The sequence below is a fragment of the Pezoporus occidentalis genome, unplaced genomic scaffold (assembly GCF_034315485.1).
Source record: "Pezoporus occidentalis ecotype Australia unplaced genomic scaffold, CSIRO_AGI_Poc_V1 ctg28, whole genome shotgun sequence".
NCBI classification, from domain to species: Eukaryota; Metazoa; Chordata; class Aves; order Psittaciformes; family Psittacidae; genus Pezoporus; species Pezoporus occidentalis.
The window spans coordinates 5038852-5057885 of NW_026914718.1; the positions used below are offsets into that span (position 1 = coordinate 5038852).

Sequence of the window (19034 nt, forward strand, 5' to 3'; positions counted from 1 at the left end):
CCGTTTCTTATAGCCTAACAAAGGGTCCTTTATTTAATAACGAACTATTACAGCACAGGACAAGGATTTGCTTTGTTCAGTGACTAGAAATTGTTTGCAGATTTTTCTAGCCACCGGGAGTTGACAGTTCACTTAGGAAATCAATCCTTAAAGCGAGAGTGCCTCCATGCCTGCTCAGCTCTCGGAGTGCTGCAAGCCCAGAGCTGCGCGGGGCCCAGGCCAGCTCTTTTCCAGTGGGCTGCAATAGTGAAACATTTCTGGATGTATTTCTCAGTGGAGGAAGCAGATCTGCGGTTTCAGCTGTTGCCCCTCGTCACCTTCAGGAAAGCTTCAGGCTTCTTAGCCAAGCCGCTGCAAGCAAGGGACAAAGAGGATGCGCCTTGTAGCAAATCTGCATACAGGCTGGTCACCTCGGCGTGAGGCAAACATACTGCTGGGGTGACACAGAGGGCTCAGCTCTGTGGGGTCTCTGCAGCCAAAAAGCCCCCATATATACAGGTATAGATGATAGAAAGCTGGACAATGACTGGGGTGATGCACTGCAGTGTGCCAGCAGCACGGGACAGGCTTTCTGCCCAAGCAGAGCTAGGCGCTGTTGGGAAAAGAGCTGTGATTTTTCCCCCTTCCCTTCCTCTCTTTCTATTAATAGGCTTTGGTACCAACCCATTCATGGGGTACAGACACGTGGGGTCAGTGGGAATCCCACCCCAGGTGCTTCCACTTCCAGCCAGGGAGGTGACTATTTGGGACAGCTTGTTTTGATCGTACAGGGCAGGTCAGATTGTGCCACTTGGCTCCAACGCACAAATCTCACAGCCAGGGCATTAATGAATGAGGAGCAAAGATGTTATTTCCGGAGAGGGACCGTGGCCGGAGGAAGGGAACAAGAAAACAAGAAGCAGCATTCACCCAGGGCTGTACCTCGATACCTGTGACCGGCAGCCACCCCTCCCTGGGGGTAATGCAATTACCAGGCTGATTTCTCATCATGCACCTTTAACCATTTTCTTCATCCCAGTGAGCTGCTGGTAGGAGGGTGAAGGAGCAGGAGCGTGCTTGGCCCTTTAACTCCGAGTGAAGGCACTTAATGAACATACCTCTCCTTACCTCCCAGCTGGCTTTCCCAGAAATATCCAAGCACAAAGCAAGGAGTTGCCTTGATACCAAATCCTCTGTCAGGGTTAAAGGCACCAGAACCTCCGTTCTGCCTAGCAACTAGATAAAGGGGATCTCTGAAAAGTCCTGGCACAAAACTGTCCATCACTGTGCTGCTGAGGCTGAGGAACCCAAGTCCTGAGTTCAGGATTGGTCCTAAATTCCCACATCAGCTTCTGAGGACTTGCACTCCTTTCCAAAGTATGTCATGTGCATGTGCAAACACACACACATGCAAACACACACACATACACACACACACGGGGTTGTTTGTCTGTTTTTAAGCAAATTAAGTCACTTTTTGGGGAGGGAAATGAAAGGCCCCTACAGCACCAGCCCCCACGCTGTCAGTCACCGACCTACAGCAGGGAGATGGAATTTGGCACTTGGCCCAGTGGTTTAGCTCCAGGTTAGCACTGAGGGGAAGCAGTTACAGTAGATGTGAAAAGCCTCATCCCTCCTCTGCACCCTGCTTTGTACTGTCGGGCTCTGCTGTATCTTCTGCCTGTGCCACCTCTGGCAAATGCAGACAGCACCAGTAAACGGGCTTGGTGCATACCAGGACGCAGCAGAGAGAAACTTGCCAAATGCATTGCCCCATGACATCACTTGAGCTTTTGTTTGTGTCTCAATGGTGAGAAAGGAAAAGAAAAAAGTCTGCGGGGAGGAATTTGACTTGGAGCAGCTCTCTCTAACCATTTATTTACCTTGCGTGCATGCTTTATGCTCTTACTCATGGGTTACAGTCATGGGTGCACATAAGGTCTTGAGGGTCCTCAGCAGTAATCCCTTGACAGAGGAGCTGGCTCACGGCACGCTCAAGGCATTTTTGCTTCATTACTTTTCTCATCAGATGATAACACCATACAGTAACTTCACTGCTGCTTCTGGCAATTGCTGCACTTCCTTTCCCCACGCATCCCTGACGTACACATAGCATGGGAAATGCTCCTCTGTTTCAACACCCAGTTCAGCCCTAGGCCAGGCAGCTGGGAAGAGGACATAGGCAGAGCTGGGCATCAAGGAGCCACAGCACAGGGTGCAGACAGCCAACGTCCTGCTGGAAGATGCCCAAGTGTCTGTGGCACTTGGAAGTGCACTGGACTCGGAGCTCCACTATCAGCGGTGAACATCCTTTGATCCAGGCCTGCCTGGGGGTGTGAGCACTCAGCAGCACCCTGCTGCTCCGCAGGGATGTGAAGATGGGACCACTGTATTGCAGTCTGGAGAGGTGGAAAGCAAGGAGAGGCCAGGAGTGGGGAAGTAACTGGTCACGTAGTGAATTGCAGTGGTGTCAGGAAGGCAGTAACTCTAGCCTGCAAACAGAAAAGCAGAGCTACCTGCTCTGATTCAAAACAAACATAGTCTTGGCACTAGGGTGACATCCCACAGTGACTTTTATAGGCATTTTTCTTAGGCAATTTCCTCTCCCGCATTTGCACTCCTTGCCTCCTATCCCCCAGTGAAATGAGCTCCATCTGAGCCAATTTACCCCACTGGGCTGTGGTTACTCAGCATTTTCTGGCAATGCCCTCACCACAGCTTGGCCCTTCTGCCCCAGCTCAAATCATCTGGTTTGGACACCAGATAGAGGATGGGCACCACATAACTTTACAGACCTATTCATTGCACCTCCTTTTACAAGAAAAGAAGAGAAATGGGCAAGATTTGCCGGACCTGGTTTAGACACTGACCTGGGGAGGGGATGACTCATAGCTGTGCCTATATTTCCCCATATTCTCCTCCATAAAGGAAGCCTAGCGTGACTAGCTCAGATGGAGACATCTATGTTTAGTCAGATGAATCCCACCCAACGCGACTGCAGCTGCTGGAGGAACATGAGCTTTCCCATAATCGCTTCCCTTCCCCATAGTTTTGGGGCAGAGAGAATTACTTGAGCTGATGAGTCCTTGAAGGATTCCTTGAAAATTGCACAAAATCTGCTCGGAAGGATGTGTGTCTGCTTGCATCAGGCCTAAATGTGGTTCAGCGGGCTGCTGAGGTCCCAGGCAATAGGGTATTCAGAGGGCAATGCAATGCTGGAGTTCTCATGCTCTCTGGTAGCAGGCAGCCTGAAAATGGGAAAAAGCAAAGACAGTAACAGAAGGAGCATCCAAGCCATCTCCTGGGTTTGGACAGCTACTAAGTTGGCCACATCCCAAGAGAAACAACTTCCGCTCTGTCCCCTGGCTCCTACCCTTACCTCCGCCTTCCTCCTTTCCCTCTGCTCTCTTCAGTCATTTCCCTCCTGAATAGAAACTTTTGGGAGGCTTATTTCCTTGCACCTGTTTCAGCTGTGATGTAACTGCGGTAATAACTCAACCACTGTTGGATGGAAGGTTGCAGTCATGTCTTGGTCCCTTTTTTACATTTATTGAGTTACGGTTATATTTAGAGATGGGCCCAGGTCAGAGCTGCGCAAGAGGAGCACTCCCACGGTCTGGGAAGGTCTGCGCTGGGAGTCAGACCCCTTCATCTCAGCCGGCCTTCCTCTTGCTAAAGCGCGGATCCAAAACCCAAGGTGCAAAGCTGGAGAAGTTCATGCGTAAGCTGAAGCGCAGATCCTGGAGGTGAGGCGGGTCTGCGGTTGTGGTGGGATGAAGCAAAGTGCAAAGGCTTAAATCCTGCCACAGCATGAAATACCTTCCTTCACGCTTGATGGGAAAGTCATTAAGGAAGGCTGGGAAAGCCAGGTGCTGCTTTCCCTTCCAGAAGTAGTAAATGAGAGAACACAGATCAAAGATAACAGCAGTAGTATAGGACTCTGTCCTGTGGATATTGCCTAGGTGGCCTTAATCCCTCTGCGCGTTTTTAGGTCTCGCGTCCTTCACTTCAGAGAAAACCACATTTCTGGACCTGTTGTTTGATATGACTGGATGCTTTCTTCAAAGTCATGTTTTGACCTCCCAGGGTTGAAGATGAGCCTGTTATGACCAACTGAGAGTAGCTGCTGTGCTTCACAGGCCGGTCAAGAAGAGCCAGCATTGAGCATTAAGGCTTCAGTTAGACTCAGGCAGCACAGTCCTCTGAAAGGGAAGCTGTTCTGTGCCATGGGTAAAGACCAGAAGACACCAAAGCAGCAAACTGGCTAATGCAATGTGCACAAGTAATTCTGGCAGGTGATTCAAGACCTCAGGGAGGTGGCAATCACGGGCAAGTCCAAAGGGCAGAGACCTTACACAAGCATTTACCCCATCTATTTCCAGTGCTTCAGAAGAAGGTGAAGGAAATACAGTGATACCCTACAACACACTGCTTGTTTTGCATCGGACAAGAAAAGTCTCTGCCCTGTTGTGGCCCAAAATCTTAAAGCTGAAGGCTGGGCATTGTCACTGTCTCAGTGCAGAGCTGCAGCAATGAGCAGACTGCGGGAAATGCAGATTGCTTTGTTTCCACCACCATGCCAGAAAGGCACAGGAATGAGAATTGAGAGATTATAATCCCCAATCAAACTTTACATGCTCATGATGGAGTGTTTCTCTCCTACGGTGGATCCAGGCATGTCTGTTAAGGTAACGCCCTGAGGTGATTTTACCATCTCCTGCCTGGTCAGCATAACCCACCGATAGGAAGTAAGGCCTCATGATACAGCTGAGTTAGAGTAACTTCAGTGTCTCCTCACTGCAATGAGGATCCAGTGTTACAAAGACTTACCCAACTTTGCCTTCGAAAAGCTGACTGGGTGGCGGCACTTTAACCCTTTCATGACAGAAAGGCTTTTATTTTCCCAGGCACCATCTCAGTGGTCCTCCCCAACGTTTCTATGTTCTTGCTAAGATCTGGACAGCCGGTGAGACCACCACCTCATGCTGCAGCCCAGGGCTGCTCCTGCCCATGCTTCTGCCATCCCCAGATCTCATCATCTGCTTCTAGGTTCCTGGAGTCAGCTGAGCCCTCTTAGCCCCATTGAACCAGCAGCTATTGTGGAGGTAGTTACCGTAATGACCCCATAATCCTGTTTTTCCAAGGCAGAATCTCCTGTCCTGTAGGTACTGCGTGAACGCTTTGTTCCCAGATGTATTACTTTTCATTTAGCTAAATTAAAACACATTTTCTTGGATTGTGACCATTCAGCCAGCAATTCCGATCCCTCTGTAACAGTAAACTATCCTCGCCATTATTTACTGTGCTGCAGGTGGACAGACTGAAACACTAGCTCTGCACAGGCTGCCCTGTTCAGCTCAATGGACTGTTGATGCTGTACAATAATGATAACTATTCCGGTGTCCAGGGAAAAGATTATTTCATGGCTGACTCTTTCAGCTGAAATATTCAGCTCTTCTGAGATTTGGGAGCACATTTGGGAGCGCTGAAGGAGTAGCATCTTTTTCTCCACAGCCTGTCTCATCGCTGCATGATAACAGCCTCCTGCTGCCTCCCCCTCTCCATTTCCTCTGGATGTGGAAAATCACAGATAAGAAAGAGAGAGAGAAGGAAAACAGATTTACTTCATTAGTTTATGCTTCGAGTCATGCAATGACAGAGCTGCTGAACTGACATCAACCCCTTCCCTGTCTGCCTCACCACAGCTGCATCCTACCCCGAGCCACGTCCTGTGGCCAAATGGGAAACTGGGGCACAGGAAAGATAAAAAGTCAAACTGTCACCTTCCATAACGCACACAAACTGCTGAGGTGAAGTTTTCTTTGCAGCGTAACAGCTCCTGGTACAATGTAGGCAGGTAGAGGCCTAGAAGAGCTCCCCAGGGCAATTTTAATGCCCTAAAGCAATGACAAACAAACGATGCACATTTATTGGATAAGTACTTCTCTCTTTTTGGCTCGCTCTCTATATCCACAGCGTATTTAACATGACAAATACTCTTCCCATGCAGCTCCAGGAAGGTCAGTGAACTTATCCTAGGAACGAGTTTGACTTCATTTAGGGCAGAGCAAACCAGCAAAACCATTCCTGCTAACAGCTCTGGCTCAAGTGTGCAGGCATACCAGGTCTTCCACCCTCCCTGTGCTGCATGGCCTGAATGCATAGCAGCCTCCTGAGGAGATGACATGGCTTTTGAGATCTCCTGCGTTATGGCACAAATCAGGACAGTAAAACAAACCTAAGTGACCTGTGAAAGGTCAGATCCTTTTTCTGCTCCCAGGGTAGGATGAGCCACTGGGTCAGAGAACTTGCCCTCGGTGACAGCACGTTAAGCAACTTTCCAGGAAAATCTCTTTCCTATGACCACATCTAAACCATAGCTTTAGTAAGAACCATGCAGCCTTGTAGAATGGGCTTTAAAAGCAGACCACACTGCATTCGCTTGGCTACAGAGACGCATCATATAATAGTGGTGTGTGTGGCTTACCACCTCGTCTCTTATCCCTCCGTTTATTGAATCAGAGGGTGGTGTCGTCATAGCACATGCTGCGAAGGCCACCAGGCCACACACACGTACCTTTCTTGTGCACACTGCCTAAATCCCATTGATCAATGACTTCCTGCATGGTTACTGGAATGCTGTGGGAAGAGGAACATAAAATTCCCTGCTCTCATTTAGCCCTCCTGTCAAAGCTAGAGAAGTCCTGGCCCAGCTTCAGCTACAAAAACATATGAAATATATCAGCTGAGGCTGAACGGAATAGAAACCGATGGCCAGTCCGGATATTGCTGCTATTGCACTGAGAAGGTTTCCTTCCGAAGCCAGTGCAGATGATTCATTCAAGAGCCCAGGTGCTCAGGCAATCGCCAGGTACTATGGTAAAGGGGGACAAAGCCAGGCTAAAGGTAAATCAGTATAAATCTACTACCTCCAGGCATAACTTCTCAATGGTTAAAACACCACAAGAATGGTAAAAAGCATGATTTGTTTTCCAGCATTTATACTTTTGTCTTCTTTTCATGGCTTCATCTTGGGCACTCGCAGTACAGTGGAAGCCCTATATTGCAAAGGACTTCCAGATTTTCATATCTGGCTTATTTCAAACAAGAATGAAATACAAAGAAGTTCACATGCTCCTAATGGGGGCCTGATTAAAAACAAAAGACCCAATGGAACGACTAATAGTTATTGATTGCTTCAGCTCTATGGGACTTTAAAGCAACTCAAATGAAGAAGCTAGATGGCTGATTGCCTTCAGAAAAACAGGTTCTTTTATCACACACAAACCTGAGTGCACAAAATGGAGACATGAAGAAACATAACTTACACATGCATGAAGCCCTCACGAGAAATAAGCAATTCTGAGAAATGGCTGGTGAAACTTTCACTGAATCAGACTCCACAACAAACAGACAGTTTCTTGTTTCCCTTTCCAGACAGTTTCAAAGTTGGATTTTCCACTTCACATCAAGCATCATTTGCATGGAAACAACTGCAGGGAGCTGTTAACTAGGAAAAGAAGAAATCAACAATTTCTGTTGTGAATGTAAAGTACAAATAATGACAGAAACGCCTATGTAGATCTAAAAATCAGTAAAATACTTTGTAATGATAAACAAAACTTGTTTGCGCTTTTCTTTCACTCAGAAGCTCACACAATTAAGTTCTAGTCTTATTTGGCTAGAAATATTTGTTAAAAGGCAAAATCTTATTCTACAGCTGGCTTAGTTATTCATGTGTATTGCAGCAGCATGTGCATCATCGTGCTAGGAAGAATCCTAGTCTGAAACTAGGTTAAAACATCAGGAGAAAAGCTTGAAAAAGTTAAATCAATCAGTGGTGTTTACTTGTTTGTATAATCAAAGCATTGAAACTTATGTCAAAGGTATCCTCTTCACACAGAAGCATGCAGGAATGCCAGAGTGGAGATGAAGAAACAAAAATACCCAAGCAACAGAGATTTTTGACACTAAAGATGGCAGAAAATAGTGGGTCTGTGTTGGCTGGCATGAAGCTGATGGTGATTGTGTTGCTGAGCACATGTTGCAGCACAAGGAGTCGGTGGGTTACCCTGTATCTCAGACCAAGGGGCTTGGAGATTCCTGCTTGTATCTTCTGGATGATTTTACATTAGCAACAAAAGGCAAGTAGAGAGAAATATCAGATTTGGCACAACAAAATGAATTAAGCTGATCTGAGAAATAACTCAAAGAATTAATAATTTTTTTTTTTAGATGCTCACATATTAGTAATGTTGGGGCAACTGGGAAAGGGAAATGAGATTTAAAAATGGCATTAGCCTGGCTGAAAAACCTCCAACAGCAGGATGTTATAGTCTCATCAGGAACAGAAGAAGCAGTAAGGCAAATGTGTTCTCTGAGCCATTGCCTTCCAAGGCCTCACTGACAGCAGAGAATCTTGAATTGGGTGACTTCTCTCACAGAGAAACCCCAAGAGAAAATACAGCAAACTCTCAGGATCACTTGGCCATGGAAAAGAAAAGGCTGATTTATTCCTTAAGCAGTTATCTTTTACACAGAAAAGAGGACAAAGTATGTTGGCTGTTACAGGTGATATGGGTTTGAGAGAAACATTTATGACATCCCATTAATACAGTGGTGAACAGTCTAGAGTTTCTAAATCTAGCAGATAATACTTACACAGCAACTGTACACAGAAGGAGATGACCTTACTATGGACCTCAGAAGGCAGATAACAGCTGATTGATTCTTGAGCTGGAAGTAGCTGTGATTACATTCTGTATGGGCCAAGAGAGGAGATTTGCAAGTAGTAATTAATAAACCAGTGGTTGTATCAAGGAAGTTTCCCAAAGTTTCTGAAAACTACAAGCCAAATTAGTTAGGATGCAAAATCTGAATGCAAGAAATTTGAATGCAAGTTGTGTAGGCATAATAAAAATTGAAGACAAATAGCTAGTCAAGCCCCCTCCCTCCATAATCAAGCTTGGAGCTTAAGCTAAAACCTTATCCAAATTCAGCATCAACTGGAAATTACTAACCAAACGGGTAATAAAGAAAGGAGAAAAAGCAAAGGATATTGATGGCATTTTGAAATGCAGAAATGTAGAAGGAAGGCCTTGATGGAAAGAGTCTTTCAGTGGGGAAAATATTTAGACTCCCCACATTTAAGAAGAACAAGGAGTTTAAAAAACAGATTAAAAGAAAAAGATAATGCCAGCGATGACAGACAGAAATTGCAAAACTGGTAGTAATGTTGATGCAGAAAAGGCTGAAATAGTTACCTATTAATTCTGCAAGTAGGAGAGGGGTGGAAAGGAATTTATTTTGGATAAGGTGGCAAGCTATCTTCCAGTGCATTAGGAAATAGCTTCTTAAATTCAGCAGCGTCGTCTTCTGCCTGAGAGCTGTGCCAAGCCTTCCTGCAAAGAGCAATACCGGTCTGTAATGCATGGTTGGGCTGTTGGTAAGCAGAGAACCCCAGGGCCATATCCCTCTGACCTCGGCTGGGAGCGGGATGTGGGATGGAGGAGAAAGGGGGTGGAGGCAAAAAGGGGCACTGCAGCCTTGCTCTCTGGCCCTGGACCGCTGGCTGTGGCTGCAAGCTGTGACTGCCAAGGGAGTGTTAAAAATCTGCCAAAAAGCCACACAATAAATGGCAAAACTGCATCTGAGTGAGAAACTTTCAGAGAGGAGTTTATTCCTGTCATCACAAAGGAGATTCAGAGGCACCTTGATTTCTGTGTGAAGGATGGAAACAGTCCCTGCTAAATCTTTCTCCAGGTAGCAGAGAAAGCCATCACAAGAGTTCAAGGAGGAGAACTCAAACCAGACCAAATGAGAGAGCTGGCACAAAGTGTTAGGAGTGAGGGTGAATAAATTACTTAAAGAGGTAGTGGATGGCTCTGTTTCCTGATGTTTTCATTGGCTTTGGTGAGGAGAGATTTCTCACCACCAACTGCAGTCAGCTGAGTCACTCAGCCAGTCTCTTTAACCTCTCCCTGGTCCATGGAGAAAGATAAAAACTCCTGCAGGGGATGATTCAGTGCACCCAAATTAAGCATCTGCTTTGAATTGCCTTCTGAAAGCACCCATCTCTCTTCCACTCTTCCCCTGCCACCATTACAGAGGAATTCCAGAGAGACAAGGTGTGTGCCAGGTAAGGGATTGGGTAGCACAAAAGTCCTACCTATCCCCTATGGACAAATCAGTGCAATAGGTTCTCTCTTAGGGTTAGGAGTCAGGCACCGGTGCAAATGATGCATATGTGCAGATCCAGCAATGACCTATAAAATTCAGACCCTGAATAGAGCACTTGCCCCACACAGGTGACAAAAAAGCACAGGGTTGAATACATTTATAAAGTACTTGTTCAGTATTACAGACAGGCAACTAAACTAACCAACTCCCAGTTTCTTTACAGCTCACAAATGGCTCATATCATAGATAAAGTGAAAAGTCCTAAAGCTATCAGTACCCACAGTAAAGAGTCTTCTAATCACTGTAGCAGAGAGAATTTTTGCACCAAAAATCTTGAGTTGAACACAGCAAGGTCTACTTGCAGGTACTTGTACCAGGTCAAAAATGGACTGCGGATTTGTCTGTGTTTTCTTTTGCTTTCAGAAGTGAAGCAAAAATACATGTTATTTTTTTCTCTTATTAGCTCTCCACCAGGAATGGTCATTTTTGTCCACCTCTGCAAACACCTGTATTTCTTCCTTTAGATTGTTTGCCAGATGCCTTTTAATTTATTCCTCCTGTTAAAGTGCCATTTACCAGGTGACTTCTTCAAAACTGCTTGCTAGGGATTTGCAATCCATCACTGAGGCTGGTGAAGGAGTCACAAGAGGGCAGCTTCCCAGCTACTGACTGCCCAGGTAAAGCCTGAAAACCTTAGCGGGCCACACAGAGTATGAGCCACACTGAGGAGCTTGGGTGTCTGTGGCTCACATGGAGTGGAAGTGAGCCCAGATACTCCAAGTTGTAGATTGTTTTCTGTAATGAACACCTGCACATCGCAGTCAGGAGGCGCCCGTTTTACGTGTAGTGCTTGGAAAGGTGGCCCTGATCATTCCTTTCCTCCAGTCCACACTCACTGCTTGTAAATCTCCTTTTCTTGAGTTGCACTTTACTAGTATGAAGTATGCAGCTAAAGGTGAATGGCTTTGTCTCCATGCTAAAATCTCCCTGATTTTACTCTGATCCATTTCTATACTGGTTGAGCTAAACCACAGAAAACTCCAGTGGGAACACTTCTTCTTTGGCTGATTTTTGCTTAGCCCATCCAGATTCCCAGCCAATTAGAGCTACACTGAAATAAGCATAGTGTAAATCCATGCTAAGAGATTGCAATTGGAGATTGCTCTCCTTCAACTAAAGTGGTTTACTGGACTAGAAATGGTCATTCATGGGGAAAAAAAAAAGCAATGTATTCCTATGTACACACAGAGCGGAGAGCTGCAAAAACATTTTGTCTCTCATTCTTAGTCCCCCATTAAAGGCCACACATTGATTATTTATTTCTTTCTAATTTAGCAACAGCAGTAATAGAAATTGCCTCTTTGACCCAAGGCAGTTGCCAAACGTTTAGTTCAGAACCAATTTCAGTGCTACTGTAATCCCCTGAACTGGAGAGCTGGAGCAGAAGTAAAGCTGAGCCAACCTGAAACTGTAGCTGTGCGAATGGCGCCAATCTAATTAAGTTATGAAAAACTGTCCCTCTGGAGATGAGTCTCCTGCAGCTCACAAGCAGAAAGGTGGAGAACATGTGAATCTGGCCACAAGCCTCAGCTGTTGACAACCCAACTTACAAAGCATCTGTACACATGCCCTTTGGGAAGAAAGATAAGTGGTACTCAGGGGAACCACACATTTGGTTAACTCTTTGTTCCGTACTCATCCAGGCAAGGAGAAAATGTTTCACATTATGCTGAATACCATCTCAGATTCTGGCAGGATTACTTGTCAATATTATTGCAGCCTCTTCAGTTACAGTGCTTCAGCAATAAAGTAGTTAGACTGGCTTTGAAATACAGAAATTCAGGCAATATAATCGCACTATGAAAGAGTGCTCATTAGCCTTTGGCTGACCTTGAAAAATTGCGTTTCTCTCCAATTCTTCCACAAATTGCTTTAAGGAGACCTCCTTAGCTCTACCAAGTCACAAGGTTCGACTGTGTGACTCATGGTTTTTAGCCACTCTCTCACGATCACAAGGCATGCTTGCCTTTTACACGCAGCCACAATTGCTACAAGGATACATAAAAATGCACCGACGGCCTTATTAATAGTGGCATGTTCTTATTTGTTTGGGACTTTTTTTTTTCCAACCTCAAAAGTTTCATAATGAAACAGTTGGTCTTATAAAAAGTGTCACTCATCAAGTCAAATTTTATGGCTAGGTCACTGTAAGGACTTCGTCAGACTGTGACTGGGCACAATAAAGTTTTGTAGATGTGGAAGCTGAATTAAGTGTAATCAGATACGTCTGGGGGCATAAGCTGGCTCTCAAAGGGATGCGTTCTCTTGTTTGAGACAAATAGCATCACTATGTTTCCTCCAGTATCTGACTGTTGCTGGACACAGGCCATCAAATATGTTGAACCAGTAGGTCGCCCCATATCCTGAGTCTATACCTCTGCTATCAACAGCCCCTGCAGCTGCAGAGGAGCCCTCCAGCACTGCCCTTGGACAAAGGAGGAAAGCTCAGCTCAAGGTGCTCCTTGCCCCAGTGTAACAACTTTCGACACCTTCATGGTGAAGGTCTCGGATGTACTGTTTTCAGCAGAACTTGGCACCGCTATGCAACACCTGAAATGATTACCTGCCTGCAGTGATGCTGGAGCCAAAGGCTGCTCAGCTATTCTGTTTCTCTTGCACAGCAGATGATGGGACAGAGCAGTGTCGGAGATAAGGAAAAGCCTTGCCTGAAGGAACTGTGGCTTCAGTGGCACAGCTCACCCAAGGAGCTGGAGCCTGTCTGAGGAGCTCACCACAGCTGGCACAGATCATGCCACATCTGCAATGCCATGGCCGCAGTGCTGTTAATCAGCACCACTGCTGAGAACAGCCTCTCTCCATTGGCATCGCACTGCTCACCTCTCCCCACTGGAGGATCACTGTCAGCATCCCTGCAGGAGTGGTCCCTCTTCCATGTACTCAGGCGATGCAGGAGCGTATGCTGGTGGATGAAGCAGATGCACAGGTCTAATTCCACCCAAAAGAGGGCAGTGGTGCTTGCGGATACACAGGCACACAGGGAAGACAGTAGTTCACTCTCCAGCTGCTCGACTTTCCTAACCAGCTGACAGAAACTCTCCCCAGCTCTTGGCACAGGCAGAGCAGTCCACAGAGCTCTCTCTTTCACACACTCTTAGTTAGCCTCTGCTCTCACTTCCTCTCTTTGACTCATTAGCTGTTTTACCATCATTTCTCTTGAAATTCAATGGAAGAAGTCACATGAACCCATCCATGCCAGTGCTGAGTGCCCTGTACCAGGTGCCTCTGTGTCACCCCCATCTATCAGTTACTTGGCTGCCAGCTGGTACATGTCTTCTGCAGAAGCAGCTTTTCAGATGAGCTGTGGCTTGGGCGTAGCCGGGAATGGAAAATTGGATGGACCGCAGTTGATGGCAATCAGGCAATGTTCAGAAGCTTGATGTCACAGGAAACCACTGATACTGCAAATAATTCAGGGCAATTAAAAAAATCCCCAATACACTGACTGTTTCCCCCCTGTTCCAGGGGCTATGTATTTTCCAGTAGTGTGCTTGCCCAATGCCTATGCTCTCACCTTCAGCAGGTGCCGTTCACAAAACAGCATGATCCAACCCGAGTACCCACCGTTAACACTTGTACTTACCATGGTCCTCCCTCAGCCACAGGGCTGTGTGGGCTTCCATGGTTGAAAGCCAGCACAGGTCACAGCCTTGAAGTGTGGAGAGACGCTTGCTTTATTTCCCAGCATCAGAGGGTTTCTCAACCTGGCAACTTCTGCTGTCTTGAGGTTGTTCAGTTAATGCTGTTTTCTTGGCTCCCACACTAAAAACACCAGACATAATAGCAGCAGCCAAGGTATTAACAACAAAAACAGCAGCAAAGACAATAGCAACACAAGTGTAGCTCATAAGCTTAGCTTTGTTTAATGGTACAGGATCTGCACAGCTCCTGGGAGCTAGACCCAGAGCAGAAACTGCAGCCAACTTTCCCTCCTCTACTGCTCCTGATGGTTGGGAATGACCCTTCTCCAGACCAGAACAGCCTTTACTCCTGAGTGAAATGAAACAGTGGCCCCAGCTCGCTGTGGCAAACATGGGCCTGGAGGTCTGGTTTCTTACACAAGCATGTTTGTACAGAATTTTTTGCTGTAGATGTTGCCTTTACACAGGCTGGGTTGATAGCATTGCACATACGCTATCTGACAGGATAGCATATGCTATCCTGTGCCTCCACGTGGCATTATGCCCCCTCACTGGGTTTCCAGACAGGAAGAGATTACTCTGCCACTGCCTGTGCCAACAGGTTGAAGGCTCTGTGTTAGAAGAAACCTAAAGTTCTCCTTCAGGTTAAATGCTGAGACCAGCCCTCCTGGGTGGGAAAAGCCTCATTAGGGGACAGAGAACTGATAGAGGACCCAATAGTGCAGGGTCAGGTCCTTCAATCACAGATGCACCTGCCCGGAAATGATCTGATTGTAGTGCATGTAACCCACTTGTTTCTTCAACACCTAAGTAATGCCTTTACAGGGCGAAATCCATGTAAGTAGACTTAGCATGGGCTTGTGGCACTTCTGGGGTACCTGGCAGAACCTCAGGCATTGGCTTGGGCTGGGATATGCCCTCTGCTGGCACGTATAAGGACACCCTAAGGCATTTAAAATGTGACACTATTCTTGCATTTGAGTTAGTTTGTCATCAAAGTAAAAAGCAAAGGTTTATCCCACTTCCTGCACAACCCCTCCTCTCCTGAGGCTGCCTGGACACACATCTTTCTAAGTTAAACACTACAAATGTATTTGTCTCTTCAAGGGGAAAAACAGGCTTGTACCCTCAGAGCAAGACCTAATGCCCTTAGTGGCACACGGTGCAGACAGCTGTGGGGGTACCTCTGCTCAGCGTGGATCAGTATGGTTAAGACTAGTGTGACTCTTGAAAGAAAAGCCAGATTACTAGTACTGCACCCAATACAAGAAGTCCTGGTCCCCAGTGGCTCTGAGTTACTCCAGGCTTTGGAGCTGGTGGTGGAGTCAGTAACTCAGGCATCCATTGAACGATGATCTGCTCTCAAATCATGTTTTACTTGGTGGCATTTACCAATAGGCATTTGCAGGTATAACTTCAGTTTGGCCTGCAGCTTTAAGATTTCTATAGGCAAAACCCTGTTTGCTTTTATTTCAGATTGTTAAGTGCATACGGTTAGGTGCAATTACTCTCCACTGAGGTGACAGAACCAGGGCTAGGAGCCTCATAAAAAGTATAATGCCATAAGGAAAAACTGGGCCTTCTTTGCCAAAGTTAGTGTAATGAGTGTTAGAAGATGAGCAATGTCAGTATTACTGCATTTGGGAAAATGCAAATATGAAATTCTTTCCCAGTGAATAGTGACAATACCGTGCTATGTAGAAATGTGGGGAATTAGGCAGTGTCATCCCATGTGATTTGTACATACTTTAGAGGGAATTAAATCCTTGTGAACCTATCCAGCTTTACAGATGTTGAGGCCTGATTTGGCTTGCTGATGTGCCAGTTTTACATGGAGGCAAATCCACTGAGACCTGTGGAGTCATTAAACACTGACAGAAGAAAGAGGAGACTCAGATGCTGCCACCCTACTTACCATGCCAAGAAACAGCATGCATTTCCCAAACATTTCATCCATTGAGCAATAGTAGCAGCATTGACAAGGTCTTCTGTTATCTGCTTTGCCCATCGCCTTACCCATGAGTCCAGGGTGGGACCACCTCCAGGATTAATAGGTCAGCAGTTTATCTGGAACTATTATGGTTTGGGCCTCCTTGAAGCATTACAAGGATGTCAGTATCTGTGTTCTGCCATTTGCACATCATCACAGCTCACAGGCTTTAAAAGGTCCTTTGCCATACCATTTGGTGCCCAGATTTCCCTTCCCTCTTAAATTACTGTCATATACTGCAACCACTTTAATGCTGAAGCTAATGCAGCACCCTCTCTGCTGAAAGGCTCCGTTTCCGGTATCCTAATTGTGATATACCCCATCATAATCATTATCACCCCCGTTGAGGGATTGCCTTCCCACCGCATATTGGGCCGTATGTTCTGGTCTACAGTGGTGGTACACCCCCGACCTTCCTCCTCATTTATGCTGGCGAGGAAGAAGTCAAGGCCAAAGCAATATTCTTTTAAGTAGGCCTTTTGGAATACGCAGCAAGCACTGACATTAGGGCTGCGAGCTTTCCCATCTGCGTGCCAAAAGGATTGCTGCATCATGCAAAAGAAGCAAGGCATGTAAGTTATGCTGTGCGCAAACCATTTTGAATGCCTTTGAGCAAGTGTCAGTTGGACCATTGACTTTCCACCCCCATCCATGGAGGGAGGGTGGAGCAGGCCAGACGGGGACAGGAATGTGATCTGTATTGTGCTGTTTCTGGGTTTACATGCCTACTGATTTTACTTATGCAACCACGTTGGGTATCCCCACCTCCTCACCCTTCTAATGAGTGGAAGAGTAGGCGTAGGGACACCAATGACACTGTCCAAGTGCATAAAGCTGTGTGTGCGCATGATGTGTGGAGGATCCAGGCTCCACTCCTGATCGATGCTCTTCCCTGGGAGCAATCTGGCAGCCCTGCAGCCCTGCAGCCAGGTGTTCATGCTAGCCCTTGCGAATGCAATCTTGCAATCTTCTCTCAGCCCTGGAATCAAGCCACGGGTGCTGGGAGAAAGGATTGAGTTTCCTTTTTGGGGTTTATTTTTTTGATGTTTTTCTATGAACCCACCCAATTTTGCAACACTGCAAAATGAAGGCTTTGCCTGTTGGGTTTTTTTTTCTGTGTGTCCTGCTGAGGGAAGGGACAGAAAAAACTGGGTGAGATAAAACAATGGAAATTGGAGTGGAATGGAGGAGTGTGAAAAACAAGAAGGTTGAGGTTGTGAAAAGCTGGACCAGGCTTGGGAGAGAAAAACCCTTTTATGTATTTTGATATTGTCTTATGTTTGTGCTACGCTTGCATCAAATACCAACCCAGTAGGTACAGAAAGCACAGGCAGGTAGAGTTGCTAGCAGAGCTTTTGTAAACTACTACTCAGCCTAAGGCACAACTCAGTGACCTCGCCTTTAGCTAAAAGCTATGAAATAAATTTAAGCATACGTGTAAATTAAATTACCTTCGGGGAAAAACAAAAAAAAAGATGGGAAAAACCCAACCCTTGGATTAAAAATGACAGGAAAATCACATCAGGTAACCCTACAGAGCCTGGCAAACTCTGTAACTGCTTTGAGTTACTCCTGACCCTGACACTTCCCCATTCAGTGTGTGGTCCTTGGCTGGGGCAGCTGCGCCACTGATCTCAGCGCTGCCAGGCCTCCGGCTCACTTGCCTGTTCTCCCCTGTTGCGCTCTCTTTCATTATAATGGAGTAATACGGAGTAGTGGTTGGGAATTCAGCAAAAAACAAACTCAGAGGCTTTAATGTCTGACAGCCCTGCCTGGAATGGAGCAGCGGTGCCTGATTCTTGCGGGGTGATGAGTACCTTCTCTTTATGGATTTTGTGCGTGAGGGGCTCCTGAGAATCCCATGAGATGCCTATGTCCTTCTTCACCACCAAAACCCGTTTTAAAACACAGCGTTCGTTTCCATGTTTTCATAACACCTCATTTGCAGGCATGTGATTAAACCTAATTAATGCTTGTAATCAATGAATGCCTAATTGCTGCTCATAAAAAAATGCTGGATAAATGCAGAGCACTGCTTGATTGAATGTTCTTTGATTGGCTAACGGATCACTCTATTACTCTTTTAGATTCTGCTTAAGCAGGCAAAATATCTGGGCTGGTGTAAAACAATCCTGCATTGATCTCTCCAGCCAAGTGGGGTCTTTCCAGTAATTAGAAGGGTGGTGACAGGAACAGACTTGGCTGTCTCTTCCTGGGGGACTGGAAAGAGTGGGTTGGTTTTTTTTTGTTGGTTTTGGGTATTTTTTTTTTATTTTTAATTTGAAAGCTATGCAGCAAATAGCAAGGAGAAGACTGCTCAGATCTTTTGACTTTCAGCTGTAAAAAAATCATTTAGCATTCTCTGATAAGCCTCTTGATTTAAACAGAGAAGCAATTTCTGCTGCCTGGGAGTTCCAGTTGAGTAAGTCTGGCCCCAAATCTTCACAGGCTCAAATCTCTGGAACCAAATTCCAGGAAATGTTCATATGTGGATGATGCATCTGTAACAGATACGAAGGGGAGAGGGGAAGCATTTGGCAATTAGGAGCTGGAGTCATTTATAACTCCAGCTGGTACTTCTCTTTTTTCAGGTGAAACGTCTCGAGGGGAGGAGGAGAACCTGTCAATGGCATGTTTTGCACTATGTCTTGCCTCTTCTCCATATTATGGCTTTCCCCCATGAACTCTTCCAAATGGGGCCGGCTTCATGAGCATGGAGAACTGGCACTAGATTGTGCTCTGCCCTCCATCACCCTCCACAAAGGCTGCTGAGGAGCAGCCTCACTGCTTTTCTATGGATTCCCACTAGTTAGTGTGCATGAGAGCAAACTAAGCCATTCACTTAGTGGGTGTTCAGAAAAAGAGGTACCACGTACTAGGAGTAGGTCCTATTTCCTTGTCTGACTGTGCCTTTCCAGATCCAGTGCTAAGCATCCACAGGACACAGATCCCAGCAGGTTTGGGGATAGAACAGAAGACCGCAGGGATCACCCGGCATCCTGCAGGCTCAATTCCACTGTGGAGATGTTGCTGATGCTCCATGCAGATCAGCAGTGAATCTTCTACATAGAAAGAAAAGGGCATCAAGAAAAGCAACAGAAATGTTAGCTGTAAAAAACTGATTTTCTGTTTCCTTATGAAGCCAGATTAGCTCTGTGGCACCCAGA

The 19034-nt window shown here is 46.1% G+C and overlaps 2 long non-coding RNA genes across 5 annotated transcripts in view; both read right to left on the minus strand.

Moving 5' to 3' along the window:
* LOC134167116 (uncharacterized) overlaps positions 1 to 19034 on the minus strand; it is a 290357-nt gene that overhangs the window by 8486 nt on the left and 262837 nt on the right. For both annotated transcript variants that reach the window (XR_009966080.1, XR_009966081.1), the window contains one exon: positions 13820 to 13998. This is a non-coding gene — a long non-coding RNA (uncharacterized LOC134167116). The remainder of the gene's footprint in view (positions 1 to 13819; positions 13999 to 19034) is intronic.
* Positions 1842 to 8722, minus strand: LOC134167118 (uncharacterized). Of its 3 annotated transcripts, none has more exons than XR_009966086.1 (3): positions 8641 to 8722; positions 3050 to 3227; positions 1842 to 2471 (listed from the first exon to the last, which is right to left on the minus strand). It is a non-coding gene; the product is annotated as an uncharacterized LOC134167118 (long non-coding RNA). The 3 variants fall into 3 exon arrangements; XR_009966085.1 differs by lacking the exon at positions 8641 to 8722 and adding an exon at positions 3359 to 7004; XR_009966084.1 differs by lacking the exon at positions 8641 to 8722 and having other exon boundaries at positions 3050 to 7004.